We start from the raw sequence: 18778 nt of genomic DNA on the forward strand, positions 1-18778 counted from the left end.
TTTTATTGATTTCAGAGAGGGAGGGGGAGAAAGAGAGAATCATCAATGAAGAGAGATAATTATTGATCTGCTGCCTCCTGCACAACCCCACTGGGGATTGTGCCTGCAACCCAGATCGAACCCAGGTTCCTTCAGTCCCAGGCCGACTCTGTCCACTGAGATAACCTCTCCAGGGCCAGGCTCCTCATTTTTTAAAATTTATTTTTCTTTTTGCTCAATTGGGTGTTTTCCACTACCTTGTCTTCCAAATCACTAATTCGATTCTCTCCTTCATCTAATCGGCTATTTATTCCAACTAATGTATTCATTTCAGTTGTTTTATTCCTCATTTATGGCTGTTTCTTTATTGTTTTCTATCTTCTGGTTGAAGTTCTCACTGAGATCAATGAACATCTTATAATCAATGCTTTGAACTCTTACCTGATTAATTGCTTGTGTCTATTTCATTTAGTTCTTTTTCTGGGGTTTTGTCTGGCTCCATATTTCTTTGTCTCCTCATTTGGACTGTGCGTGTGTGTGTGTGTGTGCGCGCGCGCGCGCGTGTGTGTTAATATATTTATTGATTTCAGAGAGGAAGGGAGAGGGAGAGAGAGAGAGAAACATCAATGATGAGAGAGAATTATTGCTCAGCTGCCTCCTGCATGTCCCCCACTGGGGATCAAGCCTGCAACCCAGGCATGTGCCCTTGACAGGACTCGAACCCGGTTCCCTTCCTTCCTCAGGCCAATGCTCTATCCACTAAGCCAAACCAGCGAGGGCTCTCTGTGTTTGTTTGAATCGCTTTTGGTGGAACAGCAACCTCTACTGGTCTTGAAGGAGTGACCTGTGTAGTAGCTGTGTATCCTGGGTATTTTGACAGGTCAGCTGATGCTGGAGCATGAGTGGCCACAGGCAGAGGGGAGGGACAAGACTTAGCAGAGCCTGGACCTGTAGCTGGAGTAGTGACAGGCCACAAGACATATCAGGGTCTGGACTTATAGCCAGAGCAGGGACCGGCCACACTGGAAGCTGGAGCTGATTTGAGCCATAGGGATTCCCAGAGGTAAGCCACTGAAGTGGGCGTGGTCTGCAGGAAGTCCAGGGGACAAGCCATAGCTGAGTGCGAGCTGTAGCTAGAGCCCTGTGAGTTGGGTTGAGGGGAATTCCTGGGCCGGAGAAGTCTGTGTGGATCTCTCTCTCTCTCTCTCTCTCTCCCTCTCTCTTTCTCTCTCTTTTTCTCTCTCCCTTCTTCCCTCCCTCCCTCCTCTCACTTCGATAACACAGAAGCTATGTAGTCAGCTCTCAGTTCTTCAGGAGTAATTGCTGTCTGTAGGTGTAAATTCCATGTGTTCTTGGGAGAAGGTGAGTTCAGGGTCTTCCTATGCTTCCATCTTGGATTGAAGCCATAATATATATAGTTCTTAAGGATAAACTTCTATGGGAGAAATTCCTAGGAGGGAGATTCCAGTGGGGGCATATAGTTAAGACACTTTTCCTTAAAAACGTATCTTTTTTATGATTACAAAAGTAATCATGTTTATTATAAAACTGACCTCATTATACAAATTAATTAAAAGTCACAGAAATGTATGATGCCAAAAGTGAAATTAACTAACCCCATACCAAATAACATACATTTGGTATATGTTCTTATGACTGTACTAACATTTATTATTATTTTAGATTGTGCTATATTCTTTGCAGCTTTGTTCTTTTCATATTAATTTATTGTTTACTTCTTTGGGTGTTAATATATGATGATCTCCATTGTGATTGAGAAATATGGATTTAAGAATACTACTGAAAAACATAAAGGAAATTAGCAGTAAATTTAAAATAGAACGTGTCTTTTAAACTAGTAGAGGGGGAAAGGCAATGGAAAAGAAAAATAACCCACTTAGCAAAAAACCTGCCAACACCAAACTTTTATTATTATGATAAATGTCACCATCTAGAAGAAATGCCACTCTTGTGTAAATAAAACAGCATCTAAATTAAGTGATATGTTGTCCATTAGGGACACTCCTAAAGCAAGGGGAATTGAAATGCAAAGAATGGGCAAAAATATTCCAGAGAAATGTACACAAAAATAGAATGTACCTCTAGGTGTGACATTTTAAGTTTTGGTAACTATCGCCCTCTGTAAATTTAAACTTGAACCAAGAGCAATAAGTTTATCACCCCTAGATATTTTCAATCACTATTCTTTGTTAACCTGACATTTAAAATTGACAACGTTGTTTTAATTTTTAAATTGTTACTGAGTTTTTCCAGCTTTATTGAGGTATAATTGACAAATACGGCTGTAAGATATTTAAGGCATGCAATGGTGATGATTTGTTACATGTTCAGTATACAGTATTATATGTTCCTTGTCAAGAATTCCCCTAATCGAACTAAACACTTCTATCACTTCATACATATATTTGCCTTTCTTTTTAGATAAGAACATTTAAATTCTACTCTTTTAGCAAATTTCAATTATACAGAACAGTGTTACCAACTATATTGTCACCATGGTATACATTCGATCCTCAGTCCTCATTCATCTATTTTCACTTTTGCTAATCCTCACCGGAGGATATTTTATAAAGATTGATTTTAGAGAGAGTGGAAGGGAGGGGGAGAGACAGAGAGAGAGAGAGAAACATCGTTTGGTAGCCTCCCGCACAAACCTGGCTGGGGATTGAACCTGCAATGGAGGTACATGCCCTTGACCCAGAATCAACCCCGAGACCCTTCAGTCTGCAGGCCAATGCTCCAACCAGCTGGGGCAGCCCTCATTCATCTTATAATTGAAAGTCTGTGTGTACCATGTTACTAACCTTTCCCTGTTTCCCCTACTCCCCTAGCCCCTGCCAATCTCTGACTTTTATTTATTTTTTTAGATAGCACATCTAGGTGATACCCTGCAATTTTTATCATTCCGTGTCTGACATTTCACTTAGCATAGTACTCATCAGATTCATCCATCTTATTGCAAATGAGAACTTTTGAAAAAGTTGACTAATAGGCCGGCCCCATTTTGGGGCTCAGCCCATCCGGTTTTCCAGATGACCAAAAATAAAATAAATTAAAAAGTTGACTAATATTCTATAACCCATTTTTCTGTGGACAGACACTTAGGCTGTTTCCTTACCTCCACTATTGAGAATAATGCTGCCATCTCATTGTGGTGATAAATCATTGTGGCTTTGATTTGCATTTTCCTGGTGATTAATAATAATTAGCACATTTTCATGTACCTGTTGGCCCTTTGTATTGTTGGGAAGATACTCTTCTCAACCCTCCCTGCATATACACACAGAAGTCTATATCATTTGTTCTTCAGGGTTTTTTTTCATGATGTTTTAGACCTTTGCCATTTCAGTACATGATATTTTAATGACTACTTAAAATTCCATTATATAGAGATAGCACACTATTCTTTATTCACCCAGCCCTGTGTAATTTTGAAATATTTGCCATTATGATGCAGCTCAAATGAGCCTTCCATAAATATTCTTTTTTTAAAAACATATTTTATTGATTTTTTACAGAGAGGAAGGGAGAGGGATAGAGAGTAAGAAACATCTATGAGAGAGAAACATCGATCAGCTGCCTCCTGCACACCCCCTACTGGGGATATGCCTGCAACCAAGGTACATGCCCTTCACTGGAATCGAACCTGGGACTCCTCAGTCCGTAGGCTGATGCTCTATCCACTGAGCCAAACCAGTTAGGGCCATAAATATTCTTGTATATATTTTTTTATTATAGAAAACTCCAAATCTAAAAATATTTTAGAAATTATTACTTTTATTAAAAATAGAAAAATAAGGAGAAATTTCCATCATTGTAGTTAGCTATAGAAATACTAGTAAAAGTAGGAAAAAAGGACTAAATCCATCATGGTATTGTATGTGTGTGCGCGGGAGAGAACTAATGGATGTGTCTCTCACGATATTTCTCTCTCTGTCTGTCTCTCGCCCTCCCTTCAACTCTCTCTAAAAATCAGTGGAAAAATAGCCTTGGTGGGGATTACCATGCACACAGAAGAAAAGGAATTAGATTAAAAAACAAACCAAAGACCAAAGCTCTGGTTAAGAGGAAAGGTGACACAGAGTCAGTGATGTTGGGCCTGTAGGAGGCAAGAAAATGCAAGTACATCCAACATAACTTTCCTTACCAACCCTGACATTTAAAGATTCTGTTTCTAGAAGAGCCACCTTCTGAAAACAAGTATTGGAAAAATTGACATTTGGAAAGGAGGAAACTCTATTCTTTATTCTAAAGAATATTTGCAAATGAATACAGCAGAGTTGGACAATCTCTCCAGATTATTCACCATGTAAGATCTGTGATTCTTTAAAAAAAAAAAAAAAAATTTCTGTTTTTATTAATTAAAAAAAAATTTTTTTTTCTTGATTTCAGAGAGGAAGGAAGAGGGAGAGAGAGAAACATCAATGATGAGAGAGAATCATTGATCAGCTTCCTCCTGCACGTCCCCTACTGGGGATCGAGCCCTCAACCCAGGCATGTGCCCTTGACCAGAATTGAACTTGAGACCCTTCAGTTCACAGGCCGATGCTTTATCCACTGAGCCAAACCAGCCAGGGCTCTTTATTCTTTGTTTGTTTTTTTGTTGTTTATTCATTTTTTATTTTTAAGATAAACATCCAACTTAAAAAAAAAGATTATTTATTTTTATCCTTACCTGAGGGTATCTTTCCATTGATTTTTTTTTTTTTTTTTTTTTTTTTTAAAGAGAGAGTGGAAGAACCAAAACCGGTTTGGCTCAGTGGATAGAGCGTCGGCCTGTGGACTGAAGGGTCCCAGGTTGATTCCAGTCAAGGACATGTACCTGGGTTGTGGGCACATCCCCAGTGGGAGATGTGCGGGAGGCAGCTGCTCGATGTTTCTCTCTCATCAATGTTTCTAACTCTATCTCTCTCCCTTCCTCTCTGTAAAAAAATCAATAAAATATATTATAAAAAAAAAAAAAAGCGCGCGAGAGAGAGAGAGAGAGAGAGGAAGAGAGAATGAAAGACGGAAATACCCATGTGAGAGAAACACATCTATTGGTTGCCTCCTGCATGCGCCCTGACCAGGGCCCCCGGTCGGAGGCCAGCCTGCAACCAAGGTACAGTGGGGCCTTGACTTACGAGTTTAATTTGTTCCGAGACTGAGCTTGTTAAGGAACCCGTTAACTCAAATTACTTTATCAACTCAATGCAAAAAATCGGCCGAGAGACAGCTGGTATCTCAAAAAACTCATTAGTCGGGACACTCGTAAGTCAAGGCCGCACTGTATGTGCCCTTGACTGGAATCGAACCCGAGACCCTCCGGTCTGACCGATGTTCTATCCACTGAGCCAAACCACCTAGGGCAATATCCAACCTCCCCCCCCCCCCCTTTTAGAAATTATTTATTTATTTATTTTTATTTTTTATTGTCTAAAGCAGCGGCTCTCAACCTGTGGGTCGCGACCCCTTTGGGGGTCGAACGACCCCTTCACAGGGGTCGCCTAAGACCATTGTAAAACACATATAATTACATATTGGTTTTGTGATTAATCACTATGCTTTAATTATGTTCAATTTGTAACAATGAAAATACATCCTGCATATCAGATATTTACATTACGATTCCTAACAGTGGCAAAATTACAGTTATGAAGTAGCAACGGAAATAATTTTATGGTTGGGGGTCACCACAACATGAGGAACTGTATTAAAGGGTCGCTGCATTAGGAAAGTTGAGAACAACTGGTCTAAAGGTTTACATTTGACTTCTTTTTCCCCCATTGACTAGGCCCTCCCCTCCCCCCACCCCCGTCCCCCCCAGCCATTTCCATCCAGGCAAGCCTCAGTGCCTGTGTCCATTGGATATGCTAATATGAATGCATAAAAGTCCTTTGGTTGCTCTCTTTTTATTTTTTATTATTATTTTTTTAAAATATATTTTTATTGATTTTTTACAGAGAGGAAGGGAGAGAGATAGAGAGCTAGAAACATCGATGAGAGAGAAACATCGATCAGCTGCCTCCCGCACATCTCCTATTGGGGAGGTGCCCGCAACCCAGGTACATGCCCTTGACCGGAATCGAACCTGGGACCCTTGAGTCCGCAGGCCGATGCTCTATCCACTGAGCCAAACCGGTTTCGGCGTTGCTCTCTTTTTAAATGAAAAATTTCAGATATAAAACAAGTTGAGAGAATAAGGCAATGAGCACCACTTTACCCATGTTCTTAATTCAATAGTTGTCTTCTTTTTTTATGTGTATGGACTCATGAAAAGTTAGGTCTCTTAATAAGACCATTCTATGCAATCGTAATACCATTATTAGAATTCCCTAGTAGTAGCTAATATCTAGTCTATGCTTAGATTTGCTCGTTTGTCCCCAAAGTAAAATTCACATTTTGAGCTTAGAGGACAAGCACCAAGACCAAAGTCCAGGATGAGGAGATGCATTGCAAACGAAGTGCAATCAGTTGATATGATAAATATCTTTGCACAGATAGTAAAGGAAGGAATGCTCAATTTTATCTGAGTAAGGCTGGGGGATGAACAAAACACTTGATTCTATCACTTGGGTGATTGTTAAGAAATACTTTGTTCTACAGATCACCTTTCTTCCAAGTTCTCCATGTTTTGGGGCAAGTTGGAGAGGGACAGTTGAATGACCAAAGGTCATTCTTTGTTGAAGTTGCTACGTGAGACCAGACAGGCTACTTCAAGTAACCTAGGGGGAAATCAAGGCTGGAGGGGTGGGGCTGATGTGAGAATACTGTTGCTGCTAGAGACATTCTGTAAAATTGACCAACGCTAGGAATTGGAGGCCCTGCTTGCAGGATTGAGAATTGTGAATTTTGCTCTGAGGATTAAGGCTTAGGTTCCCCTACCAAGCTGCTCTTTGACTCTTCATAGAATTTTTACCTTCAGACCCAAGGGAATGTTGTAGTGGTTAACAGAGATGGGGAATCTTTTTTTCTGCTAAGGGCCATTTAGATATTTATAACATTGTTCGCTTAATATAATTTACTTAATATAGATTTATGTTGCCATGAAAAAAGCTCCTAGGGTTATTGAATTTCTGCTGCCTTGGCAGGGCTAAGCCAAATGATTTTGCGTGCCTTACATGGCCCTCTGGCAGGCCGTTCCCCACCCCTGATTTAGAATCTTGATTTTCTAGGGTGATGTTGGTGTTTAGACAGGTGCAGTGTGGAATTCAGCCTAAAGCAACGACATTTGCATTTTAAAAGAAACCCTTAAATAACTGCATTGTGTAATACTTGAAATTTGGTAGTGCAACTAAACAGCTGACTTTGTGATTTGATTTGATTTTAATTAATTAAAATATAAAACTGAAGTAAAGTGAAATATTTGTCAATTAACTATTTGTTTTATTTTGCCATCACTACATTTTACATGGTTATCATTGAAAATTTAGCTTGAACGGAGATTTATTATGTGTGAAATATACGTTGAATTTCATAGACTTCATATTAAAAAAGTAAAATATCTCAGGTACTTTTTAATATTAATTACGTGTTGAAATAATATTTTGTCATGGTAGCTTAAATAGAAATATGTGAACATTTATTTCACCTGTTTATTTTTACTTTTCACAACCATTAAAATGTGGTCTCTATAGCCTGGCTGGTGTGTCTCAGTGGTTGGGCATCGACCTATGAACCAGGAGGTCATAGTTCGATTCCCAGTCAGGGCACATGCCTGGGTTGTGGGCTCTACCGCAGTGTGGGGCCTGCAGGAGGCAGCCAACCAATGATTCTCTTTCATCATTGATATTCCTATTTCTTTCCCCCTCTCCATTCCTCTGTGAAATCAGTTAAAATATATATTAAGAGAAATGTGGTCTCCATAATAGCTAGTACCTTTTCTCTCCTATGATATCCTGTGAATATTTGAATGAATGCACTGAGGAAGAAGCAGTAAGAATGGAGAATGCAAGATGAATGGGATAGGTTTCAGGAAAACTCTGCTGAAGCTGTGTTATCGGTTCTTGTCTTCTTGAAGGAAACATTTCAACAATTCATTGGCCCCACAGCAAAAGCATCCTTAGGACAGTGAAACAAGGAAGGGCATAGAAGAAGCAACAGGAGAGCCTAGGCTGGGCTGCCTCAGCTCACTGGGAAGTCAGAGAAAGGGTCTTGGAGACAGGCTTAGGGGGCCCAGGTTGAGTTACAGCTGTCCATTGCTCCCTTGGTTGCAAGCCTCATGGGGTTCCTCAGAAGTTAGGGCTTACATGCCTTTGGAGGAAGGAGAGGAGGACTGGAATGGCACAGGCATGCCCACTGGAGGGAGAGAGTGCTGGGATCCTAATTTTCAGGTGGTTGTTTTTTTGTTTTGTTTTGTTTTTTACTTTCATTGATTTTTTTAGAGAGAGTAATGGACAGGGAGAGAGAGAAAAATCTATGAGAGAGAAACATTAACATCGACAGGGTGCCTCCTACATGCCCCCTGCTAGGGATTGAGCCACAACCTGGGCATGTGCCATGACCAGGAATCAAACCTGCGACCTTTTAGTGCATGGTCCAAAGCTCAATCATGAAGATACATCGGCCACGTTTATGTGGCCTGTTTATGTCTTAGATTTCACACTCTATACCAGCAGTTCTGGACCTGTGGGTCGCGACCCCTTTGGGGGTCGAAGGACCTTTTCACAGGGGTCGCCTAAGACCATCGGATAACATATAATTACATATTGTTTTTGTGATTAATCACTATGCTTTAATTATGTTCAATTTGTAATAATGAAATTGGGGGTCACCCCAACATGAGGAACTGTATTAAAGGGTCGCCGCCTTAGGAAGGTTGAGAACCACTGCTCTATACCGACGGTCCTCCCTTACCCCTCACCCCACTCCTTCTTGTGACTAACTCCTGCACACCCTTCAGATCACTCTGAAATGTCACTTTCAGAAACCCTGCACTGACTCTCCCTGCCCTGTCCCCCACTCTCCAATCCTCTAAACCCCTACTCCTATCTTCCCCACTAGCCAGGAACTCTTTTTTTATTTAAATCTTTATTGTTGAAAGTATTACGTGTCCCCCTTTTTTCTCCCATTAACCCTTGTAGCCCACCCCTGCCCCCTGCCCCAGGCCTTCACCACCATATTGTCTGTATCCATGGGTTATGCATATGCATACATGTTTTTCACTTGATCACTTCTCAACCACCCACCCTCCCCTGTCTTCTCTCTGAGGTTCTGCTGTCTGTTCTATGCTTCTTTGTCTCTGGATATATTTTGTTCATTAGTTTCCACATGCGTGAGATCATGTGGTACTTGTCTTTCTCTGACTGGCTTATTTCACTTTGCATAATACTCTCCAGCTCCCTCCCTGCTATCTTAAAGGTGAAGAGATCCTTCTTTGTTTACTGCTGCATATATTCCATGGTATAAATGCTCCACGGCTTTTTTATTCACTCATCTGATGCTAGGAATTTGGGCTGTTTCCAGATCTTAGCTATTGTAAATTGTGCTGCAATGAACATAGGGGTGCATACATTCTTTCTGATTGGTGCTTCGGGTTTCTTAGAAGTGGGATCATGGGGTCAAATGGCAGTTCCATATTTAATTTTTTGAGGAAACTCCATACTGTTTTACATAATGGCTGCACCAGTCTGCATTCCCACCAGCAGTGAACTAGGCTGCCCTTTTCTCCACATCCTCGCCAGCACTTGGCATTTGTTGATGGTAGCCATTCTGACAGGTGTGAGGCGATACCTCGTTGTTTTAATTTGCATCTCTCTGATGGTTAGTGACTTAGAGCATTTTTTTCATATGTCTCTTGGCCATCTGTATTTCTGCTTTGGAGAAGTGTCTATTCAAGTCCTTTGCCCATTTTTTAATTGGATTGTTTGTCTTCCATTTGTTAAGTTGTATGAGTTCCTTACATATTTTGGATATTAACCCTTTGTCAGATATATCATTGCCAAATATGTCTTCCCATTCAGTGGGCTTCCTTTTCATTTTGTTGTGTCTCTCATCATCGATGTTTCTGTCTCTCTTTCTTTCTTCCTCTTTCTGAAATAAACTTTTGTTTAAAAAAGGACAAAGACATTACAGGGGGAATAAAATTATTAGTTTCTACCCCTTTTGCTCTGTGTTTATACTCAGGATGCTCCTGACTACAACTAAAACTTGCTTAAACAATAAACAATGCATTTTCTGACATAAGAAATTGAGAGACAAGTGATTTCAGGTTAATAAATTCAGCAATTCGAGGTTATCAGAGTTCCATATTTGTTTTTCTGCACTTCTGGACATTTTTAAATGGAACGCTTCACGAATTTGCATGTCATCCTTGCGCAGGGACCATGCTAATCTTATTTGTATCATTCCAATTTTAGTATACATGCTGCCGAAGCAAGCACTCTGGACATTTTTATACCTTACAATGTGTTCACATCACTAGAATTTTAAGAGTCAAAACATTACTCAATACCATATTTCAACAAAGATTTTTTATTTAAAGCCTTGGTACTTAGGGAAGGTCTTGTTGGAGGGGGAATCAATAGAATATTCATCTGCTTTATGTTGTTGTACCAAAAAGAGATTATTCTCTGAATTTGTCTGTCCTTGGGTGTGGACACTAGCTGGATTTCTGTTATCAGTCTCCCTGAGAAGGGTGATTTAAGCTATTTAACTCTGTTTGGGGAGCACTGCAAACCATTTATTCTTAAGTGCTCTTGGTTTAGGGAATATAGGATTTACTAAGTGCCTGCAAAAGGCTGTATCTTGAGTTTCCCTATTCTGCTAGTCCTGGAATTTTCCTAGCTTCTTACTATTCTGTAACAGTTGGAGGTTGAATTTGGTTCTTGAATGCACAAGGCTCCTCAGAAGATTTATGAGTTATTAGATTTTGAGGTTAAAGCAGATTTGGGGAAGTAGTAACTAGTTAATTTTTAGACATGGCTGAGTTGTAATTGCCTAGTGAAGATGTCCAGTTGGTGGATGACAGAGTTTGAAGTGTAGGAGACAGATCTTGTCTTACTGTGGGAGTCATCAGCAGATAGGTGTCCATTGAAGGCTAGTATTTACCGGTTTTGCATCTCTAGAATGCTCGGTTTCAGTTAGGAATGTGTAAATACTTGTGTGCATATCACCATCAGCTAAGCGCTGAAGAAATACTCAGTATTCTCAGAGCTTATGTGTTTAGAAAGTCTAGACAGAAAGAGTCATTATTTTTTTCTTCAAGGGGAAAAATTGGAGACCCAAGGCCACATGGACAATATGGAAGGAACTGGAACTCGCAACTTTTAGTGGTATCATGTAGGATCATGAATGAACTAATTATCTGTGACCTCTGGATGCAGTTAGATGAGGCAAATTCCTTGAATATTATCTTTGATCATGATGACAGAGCATTCTAGGCAAGAAGAGTTGATAATAGGATTAGTCATAGGACAAATCTGAAAGCTTTAGTATTTATAAGTGTCATTTAAAAAAGCCCACAAAACTAAGAGTCAGGCACCAAATAGGTGCCTGACTCTTTCTGATTGAATAAGATCATCTTCAATTTGTTTTTTCTAGTTGTTGTTGTTGTTTTTTTAAAAATTAAAATGTGGCAATTTATACTGGGGTATTATTTAATACCAATACATTTTCATTGAATCTTAGTCTCCTAATTATATGAAACTGAAATTTTTTAGGAAAGGGGTTAGGAAAAAGGTAAAACATATCAGGGCTATCCAGAAATAAGGAATGTTATTGTCCAAGAAACATTTGGAGAGAAAATGGACAGGGACCTATGACCATATTTTCCCTACTTTTCTTAATAACTTTGTGTGAACTCAGTGATCATATATTGAATTTGGAATGAGGTGAAGATATTTTGAATATCCATACTATGCTGCTATAAATCACAAGCAGATGAATAAAAGTAGGCCATTGGGTTCACAAAGACAATAATTCTGACAATCTGAGAAAAGAAACTACCATGGGAAGTTGTTCTTTCTCTTTTGGGGGGGGAGGGGTTGTTGTTCTTTTAAGTTTTAAGCATCTATGGTAATCGTTGTTCAGTAAACATTATTAAGTATTAATAACTAATTGACTTTATTATAATGTTAATACTTATTTTTTGCTGAAATTAGAGTTAAGCATTAGATATTGTAAGACCTCTGGTTTGAATCCTGGCTCTGAAAGTATTGATTTGATATTGACCAACCTTTCTAAAACCTTATCAGAAACTTTCTTATAAAAAAAATGGAGATATTAATGCTATTATTCTCAGGAGGGAAAGCAAAAGAGATAATTCATATAAAGTGGTCATAATGATGTGTGGCAAGTAGTTAGTGTTCAATACATAAACAATAACTAATAATATTCTTAATTGTGGATTTGAGCCTGGAATTACTAGGATTTTGTTATATGTTGAAGGACAGGTTGAAAAGATCTACCTAACATTTTTTTTTACCTTACAGTTCTTTTGTAAACATTAAGATCCAGCAGTATATGAAATACATGATTTCATATAAGCCTCGCAGTAAACCTGTTCTGTAAGTGCTATTACCAATCATGATTTATCTTAAGGAAACTGACTCAAAGAGATTTCATAGAGCAAGGACTTGCTGTAGGCCACGTGGTTGGTAAAATATGGATCTGGGCAAGTAGCCAAATTTGTCTGATTCCAGTAAAGCCCACGTTCTTAAAAATATTATGAAACAATTACGGTATACAATGATATACTGAACACCTGAGTCGGGTTATTAAGTTCAAGCATGGGTAGGATAGTTCATGAAAAGGCAGTGGCTTTCCTTTTAGACTCCTTGAAGGAATAGGCTCAGGAACACACCTGCAGTCAGGGTCAGGGATGATGTCCTGTGATAATGAGGTTCTAGGGCCTGTGAAGGGCATAGAGATTCAGCTGAAAATCTGGAGGGTCTCCACAAGAGCAGGTTAAATCGGTGGTATTTAAGGAATGATTGACTTTGGTAATCAATAACTCACACCCTTGGGAGTAGCCACTTAAGATACCTGAATAAGGAAGCAATTTGATAGAGCGATAGCTTGAGGCAGATTTGGGGTCTGAAAGATTTTTGACTGGGCATACTATGTACTGTTTCATAATTCCAGGGGAAGACGTCCAGAGACAAGGAGTCCTGTGGTAGAGAGGTCTTCCTCTTTGGTCAGCCATGCTTTCCATACAATTGGAACCAATCTTCAGTTGATGGAATTTTTGATTAATGAGAAGTGGCTACTCCCTTTAGTAACTTGTGTCCCCGCCTTTTTGCCCCACCCCCAAGATAAAAGATTTACTTTGGGGGATAAGACCCTGTGGCCAAATGAGGGTGGAGTTTTGTTCCGGACAGGCTAGGTAGGCTGATAGAAAGAAGAGTAGTACAGCTCTGAATCTCTAGTTGGCAAGTCTGGATCTCGGGAGGAGAAGTGGAGAACATCCGAAATCCTGTCATGGCTCCAGTTCAGCACAGGAGGGACAAAGACCAAAGGCCTTGTGGCTCTAAGGTAGGACAGGTGGGAAGGAGTGCTGACCCAGTCCCTTAGATACCCTCTTCCTGCCTTTCTGTGGCCTTTGAACCCCTCATGGTGGCTGTAGGCAAACTGGAGAAACAGGAATCATAGACAAAACTAAAAAAATAGTAGGGCTACAAAGCTTGGTAGACTAAGTATCTTCTTTTTATGCCCAAAGGAAAAAGAAAACTTAACGGTTGGAATTGTGGAGTAGACAATGGAAAATAACGTAGCTGTTTTGCAGGTTCCTTTTGAAGGAGGATTTTGTGTGTGTTAATTTTTTAAAAATCTTCATTGTTGAAAGTATTACATATGTCCTCTCCCCCCTCCCATTGTGCGTGCTAAATTTTTATTTTAGAATCTCTGTGGGTGGATCTTTGGTGAGTAACTGATTCATCTTTTCTTTTGTTTTAAACTTGGTTTTGTTAGCAGGTGGTTGTGGCAAGCCTTGCACAGTGGTTGGTTGCAAAGCATGGGGTTTCCTCGGTGCTTATTATGGAATATGGGGGGTAAAATATAGTATCGGGCAGGATTGCAGCGTCCTAAAGTCAGCATTAATAGAGGCACTGGTGGTTCTACCTAATTTTTTCTCAACACACTCAATTTTGAGGTTGAGAACATTGATTGTAAGTGTGTCACTTCTGAGTAGGCATAAATAATTTGTGGGCATAAATCCCTTGTGCTCTACATGCTACTCTTTGAAATTGCTTTTTACTCAAATGGGTGGATGGGGGGTAAAAACATCTTAGATATTACAATGGGGCCATAGTATATAAGCCGATTATCTATAGTATTAAAATTTCATGGGGAGAAGTACTGGTGGGGGGGGGGCTGTTTTAAAGGACTCCTAAGGTGGGGGTGGGGAGGGCAAAAAAATAGAAAGCAGGTGGAGAAACACTGACCTACCTGTGCTAAAGGTCATAGTCCTGTTGGACCAGGTCTGAGAACATGCTTTGAAAGGCTTTATTTCTTCTTGTGATCTGAGCACGTGCTCCCCGAGACAGGAAACGCAGCACCTATGGAATGTGAGTGTTGTTGGGAGGGACTGCAACCAGATCTGCCCTGCCTAAGCGGCAAAATCATCTCATGTCAAGTGTGTTTCCTTCCACGTCCCCCGTGGAGTAGGGTTCGGTATCTGAAAGAGGAGCCGTACAACAAATGAGAGAAAAATGACACGAGATAATTTTGAAATATTGGAGGACCAGGCGGGCAAGTCCAACTCAAGGAGAGGGACTTCCACCCATGCTCAGGCTGCTCCAATCTTTTATTGAGCTTGGAGTAGCCTTAGGTAAGGAGATTTCAATGACACACAGATCAGCAGACAATTTCCAGGAATAGACAAAGTATCTGATTAGCTCATCAGTAGATGATTTCCAGGAATAGGCAGAGTATCTGATCAACAATAATCAACAAGGATCTACATAAGTATCTAAGGAATTAAGTGAACTAAGGTGGGGATGATGCTTCAACTATTATTACCTAAATTAACTGGGTGGTTCCTAGATTAACTGGGTGGTGCACAGTTCTGACCTTTGCTAGGACTTCAAAGGTTACTAGCTTTTGGGGGTCTCTGTCTAAACTCAGCTAGTGAAGACAATGAATGGACTCCGGCAATCTCAAAATAAAATACCTCTTTGCTTTATGCCTTTTGAGCTCCTACAGGAGTAGTTTGAGCATCATGATGATAAGAATGTAGAGAAATGAGAAAATGGAGAGGGCTTGAGAACTGCTGGACCCAGATGTGAACTAAGGAGTTCAATGTTCCTGTGGGTTGAGAGGGTAGGAAGGGCCCAGAACAACCTATGTCTTGGGATGGGTATAGAGGAAAAGACAGAAAACTAGGGGACTTTGCATTGCTATCTTGCAAAATATGCCCTTGGGCTCTCTGTGAGGTGGAGGGGGGGCGTAGTTAAGGATGGGAGTGAAAAAATGATGGCAGAGGGGGAGAGAGGAGAGGAGAAGAGAGAAGTGTGTGCAGCTGGCATGAGTTTGTTGTTCCCAAGGAACTTGAGGGTATAAAACAGTCACTTTTCCATTATTAATCTTAGAGGGAAGAAGAGAGAGAGGGAGATAGGGGAGGGGGGTGGAGAGAGAGAGAGAGACAGACAGACAGACAGACAGACAGACAGACATTGATCAGCTGCCTCCCATCCACACCCTGACCAGGTATCAAACCTGCAACCTGGTTATGTGCCCTGATAGGGAATCAACACGAGACCTTTCAGTGGCTACACTGGCCAGGGCAGTTCTCCGATAGGCTTGAAACTCTTTACTACTACTACTACTTCTTCTTCTTCTTCTTCTTCTTCTTCTTCTTCTTCTTCTTCTTCTTCTCCTCCTCCTCCTCCTCCTCCTCCTCCTCCTCCTCCTCCTTCTCCTTTCTGTTCTTCTTCTTCTTCATTTTAAATATATTTTTTATTTCAAAGAGGAAGGGGGAGAGAGAGAGAGAGAGAGAGAGAGAGAGAGAGAGAGAGAGAAAGATAGAAACATCAACGATGGGAGAGAATCATTGATCGGCTGCCTCCTGCACACCCCGCCACTGGGGACTGAGCGAGCAACCCGGGCAGGTGCCTGCCCTTCACCGGAATTAAACCTGGGACCCCTCATTCCGCAGGCTGACACTCTATCCACTGAGCCAAACTGGCCAGGGCTTTTAAAAATATAGATTTTTATTCATTTCAGAGAGGAAGAGGAAGGGAGGGGGAGAGAGAAACATAGATTGGTTGCCTCCCACACACACCCTGGGCTGGAGATTGAACCTGCAACCCGTTCAGGCCTTGGGCCTCTGCATTGCCACTGAGAAAAACCACCCAGAGCTATTCCCAACTCCTGCTCAGGTGGACACACTGTTAGTTTACAATCCCCCTTGATGGGCATATTTATGCCACAAAAATTGCTCAACACTACAAAACAGGCCTCCTCCCACACTTCCCAAGCTGATTGTTAAATATTTACCAGCACACCACTGAACACAGTATCTATAAGACAAGTGTTGACAGTTCTACATATCCTTCCTGACATTTTATTTTTAAATTTTTTAAAGATATATTTTTATTGATTTCAGAGAGGAAGGGAGAGAATCTTTGATCAGCTGCCCTCAGCACGCCCCCTACTGGGGATGGAGCCGACAGGCATTGTACCCTTGACTGGAATCGAACCCGGGATCTTAAGTCTGCAGTCTGACGCTCTGTCCATTGAGCCAACGCAGCCAGGGCTCACTTTTGCTTTCTTAAAGTGGAGGTACTTTCAGGCTTAGCTTTGGGTTTGCTTATGTAGGTGAATAAGGCATAAGAACCACCTCAGAGGCCTCCTTGTTTAGTTAATGGAATAGTAGTTATGTATTAAATTTTTTATTATGGGAAAATTTCAAACAAAAGCAAAGCATATACTATGATTACTCTTTCTGGCCTTCCTCGCCCTGTGCCCTCCCCGCACCCCTAGTGCCTTCCTGACATATTTTAAACAAGTATTAGCCAATTGACATATGTCTACTCTGCATCTCTTTTTCCCTTCTGCTCCACTTTGTAATTCGGTACCACATAAACTATTCTGCATTTAGCTTGTCTTCACTCAATGTACCCTAGGAATCTTCCCATGGAGAGCTTAATCAGTTTTTGTGTAATGTCAAAGGAAATGTGTTAAAATATCAAAACAGAATTTAATCAGGTCTGGGACTCAAGCACCTTCTATTTTCTCATTGCTAAGTGTGGCTTCTAACCTCTTCCTACCCACCACTTGTGTTAGTTTCTTTTTAATCTTTCTGAGTTTTCTTTATACAGATGTGAATGTATATAATTTCCCTATACATTTTACACAAAAACAAGCATTGCATACACAGGTTCTATATCTTTTTCAATACATACTGGACATCCTGCCTATTAGCAATGGAATTGTTTTTGTGTGTTTTTTTCTGATAGCTGCAAGGTATTAGGTAGCTGTAGCACAGCTGAATTCATCTACTATAGATGGGCCTTTGGATATTTTCAGTTACTTGTTAAAACACACAAAGTTGTCTCCCTGACCGGGTGGTTCAGTTGGTTGGAGCATCATACTGGACACCAAAGATTGCAGGTTCAATTCCTAGTCAGGGCACATACCTAGGTTGTTGGTTTGATCCCTGATTGGGGTGTGTATGGGAGGCAACAGATTGATATTTCCCTCATCGATGTTCCTCTGGGGTGAGGATTTACCTAACATACTGATATATGCAAACATGTTATTATGTACAGGCATAATTAGAATACATTCTCCAAGTTGAAGTTGCTGTATCAAAGAATAAGCTGCATTTTTAATTTTCATAATTATTGCCAGACTGCACCACTTTCAGTCCAACCAGCTTTATATGAGACTGTAATCCCCACAGGTTCCCCAAGGGCCTAGGTGGTCAAACTTTTTCATATTTCCTGTTCTGATAAGTAAAAAATAGCTTAGTTTCCTTTTAATTTGCATTTTCTTGAAGTTGAGCACCTTTTCAGTTTTTACCTCAGGGTGGTAGTGAGGATGAACAGCTAACATTCTTTGAATTGTTAGGTCGCAAAACCTCATTTTTGTCACGTTATCTAATCGCCATCACAATCTATACAATCCTTTATGAAATGAAAGTAAGTCATTCCCTGGGTGACATAATTCCTCAGGATTGCTCTTCTCTTCCCCATCTTAGGGTTCAAGATTAACCAGTGATAGCAATTAAGCTGATTTTCTTTTCAACACTCGTACTTAAAAAAATAAATGTTTGGACATTTTTTAGATGTATTTTAAAATAAGATGATGCTACATATATATTTTCAAACACAAGCAAATTTTTAATTTGAAATTCACCGAATTAGACAAAGTGAGCGTGGAGGAAGTGAGCCAGCTGGACTGCATGGGTTTAGGAATGAATTTACAGAGGCAAAAGAAGGGCGCTTGGAAAAAGCAAAGAGATCCCTAGAGGGAGAGGTGGCCTCCTGGGGTCTCTGGGTACTCGGTCCTAAGGGGTTGTTGAATATTTTTAAAATTGCTTTTTCATTCCATGCTCATTCACTTTTTTGTTTTTGGTAACAGCTTTAGTAAGACATTTCACATGCCATACTAGTCATGTTTTGCCCGTTCATTTTTGACATGGCCTGAATTTGGACACCCCCGCCCCAAACCCGTAGTGGTAAATCTGTTTGCTTGGGCCACTCTGTTTCACTGTGAATGGCAGGTTTCACTATGAACACACAGTTTCACTATGAGCAGCAAGAGCAACCGTTTTCGTAGGGCACATGCTCACACACACTATTACATTTAATAGAACGTGTTTGCAAGAGTTCAGGGGTGATTTCTGAGGATTCAGAAG

The 18778-nt window shown here is 40.5% G+C and overlaps 1 protein-coding gene and 1 non-coding gene across 6 annotated transcripts in view; one reads left to right on the top strand and one right to left on the bottom strand.

Moving 5' to 3' along the window:
• TET1 (tet methylcytosine dioxygenase 1) overlaps window positions 1-18778 on the top strand; it is a 101667-nt gene that overhangs the window by 45223 nt on the left and 37666 nt on the right. The window lies entirely within an intron of this gene.
• On the bottom strand, window positions 10255-10361 carry LOC139022267 (U6 spliceosomal RNA). Its single transcript, XR_011473650.1, has one exon. It is a non-coding gene; the product is annotated as a U6 spliceosomal RNA (small nuclear RNA).

The sequence above is a fragment of the Myotis yumanensis genome, unplaced genomic scaffold (genome assembly GCF_028538775.1).
Source record: "Myotis yumanensis isolate MYYU_CA2020_CCGP unplaced genomic scaffold, mMyoYum1.0.hap1 SCAF_13, whole genome shotgun sequence".
NCBI lineage: Eukaryota > Metazoa > Chordata > Mammalia > Chiroptera > Vespertilionidae > Myotis > Myotis yumanensis.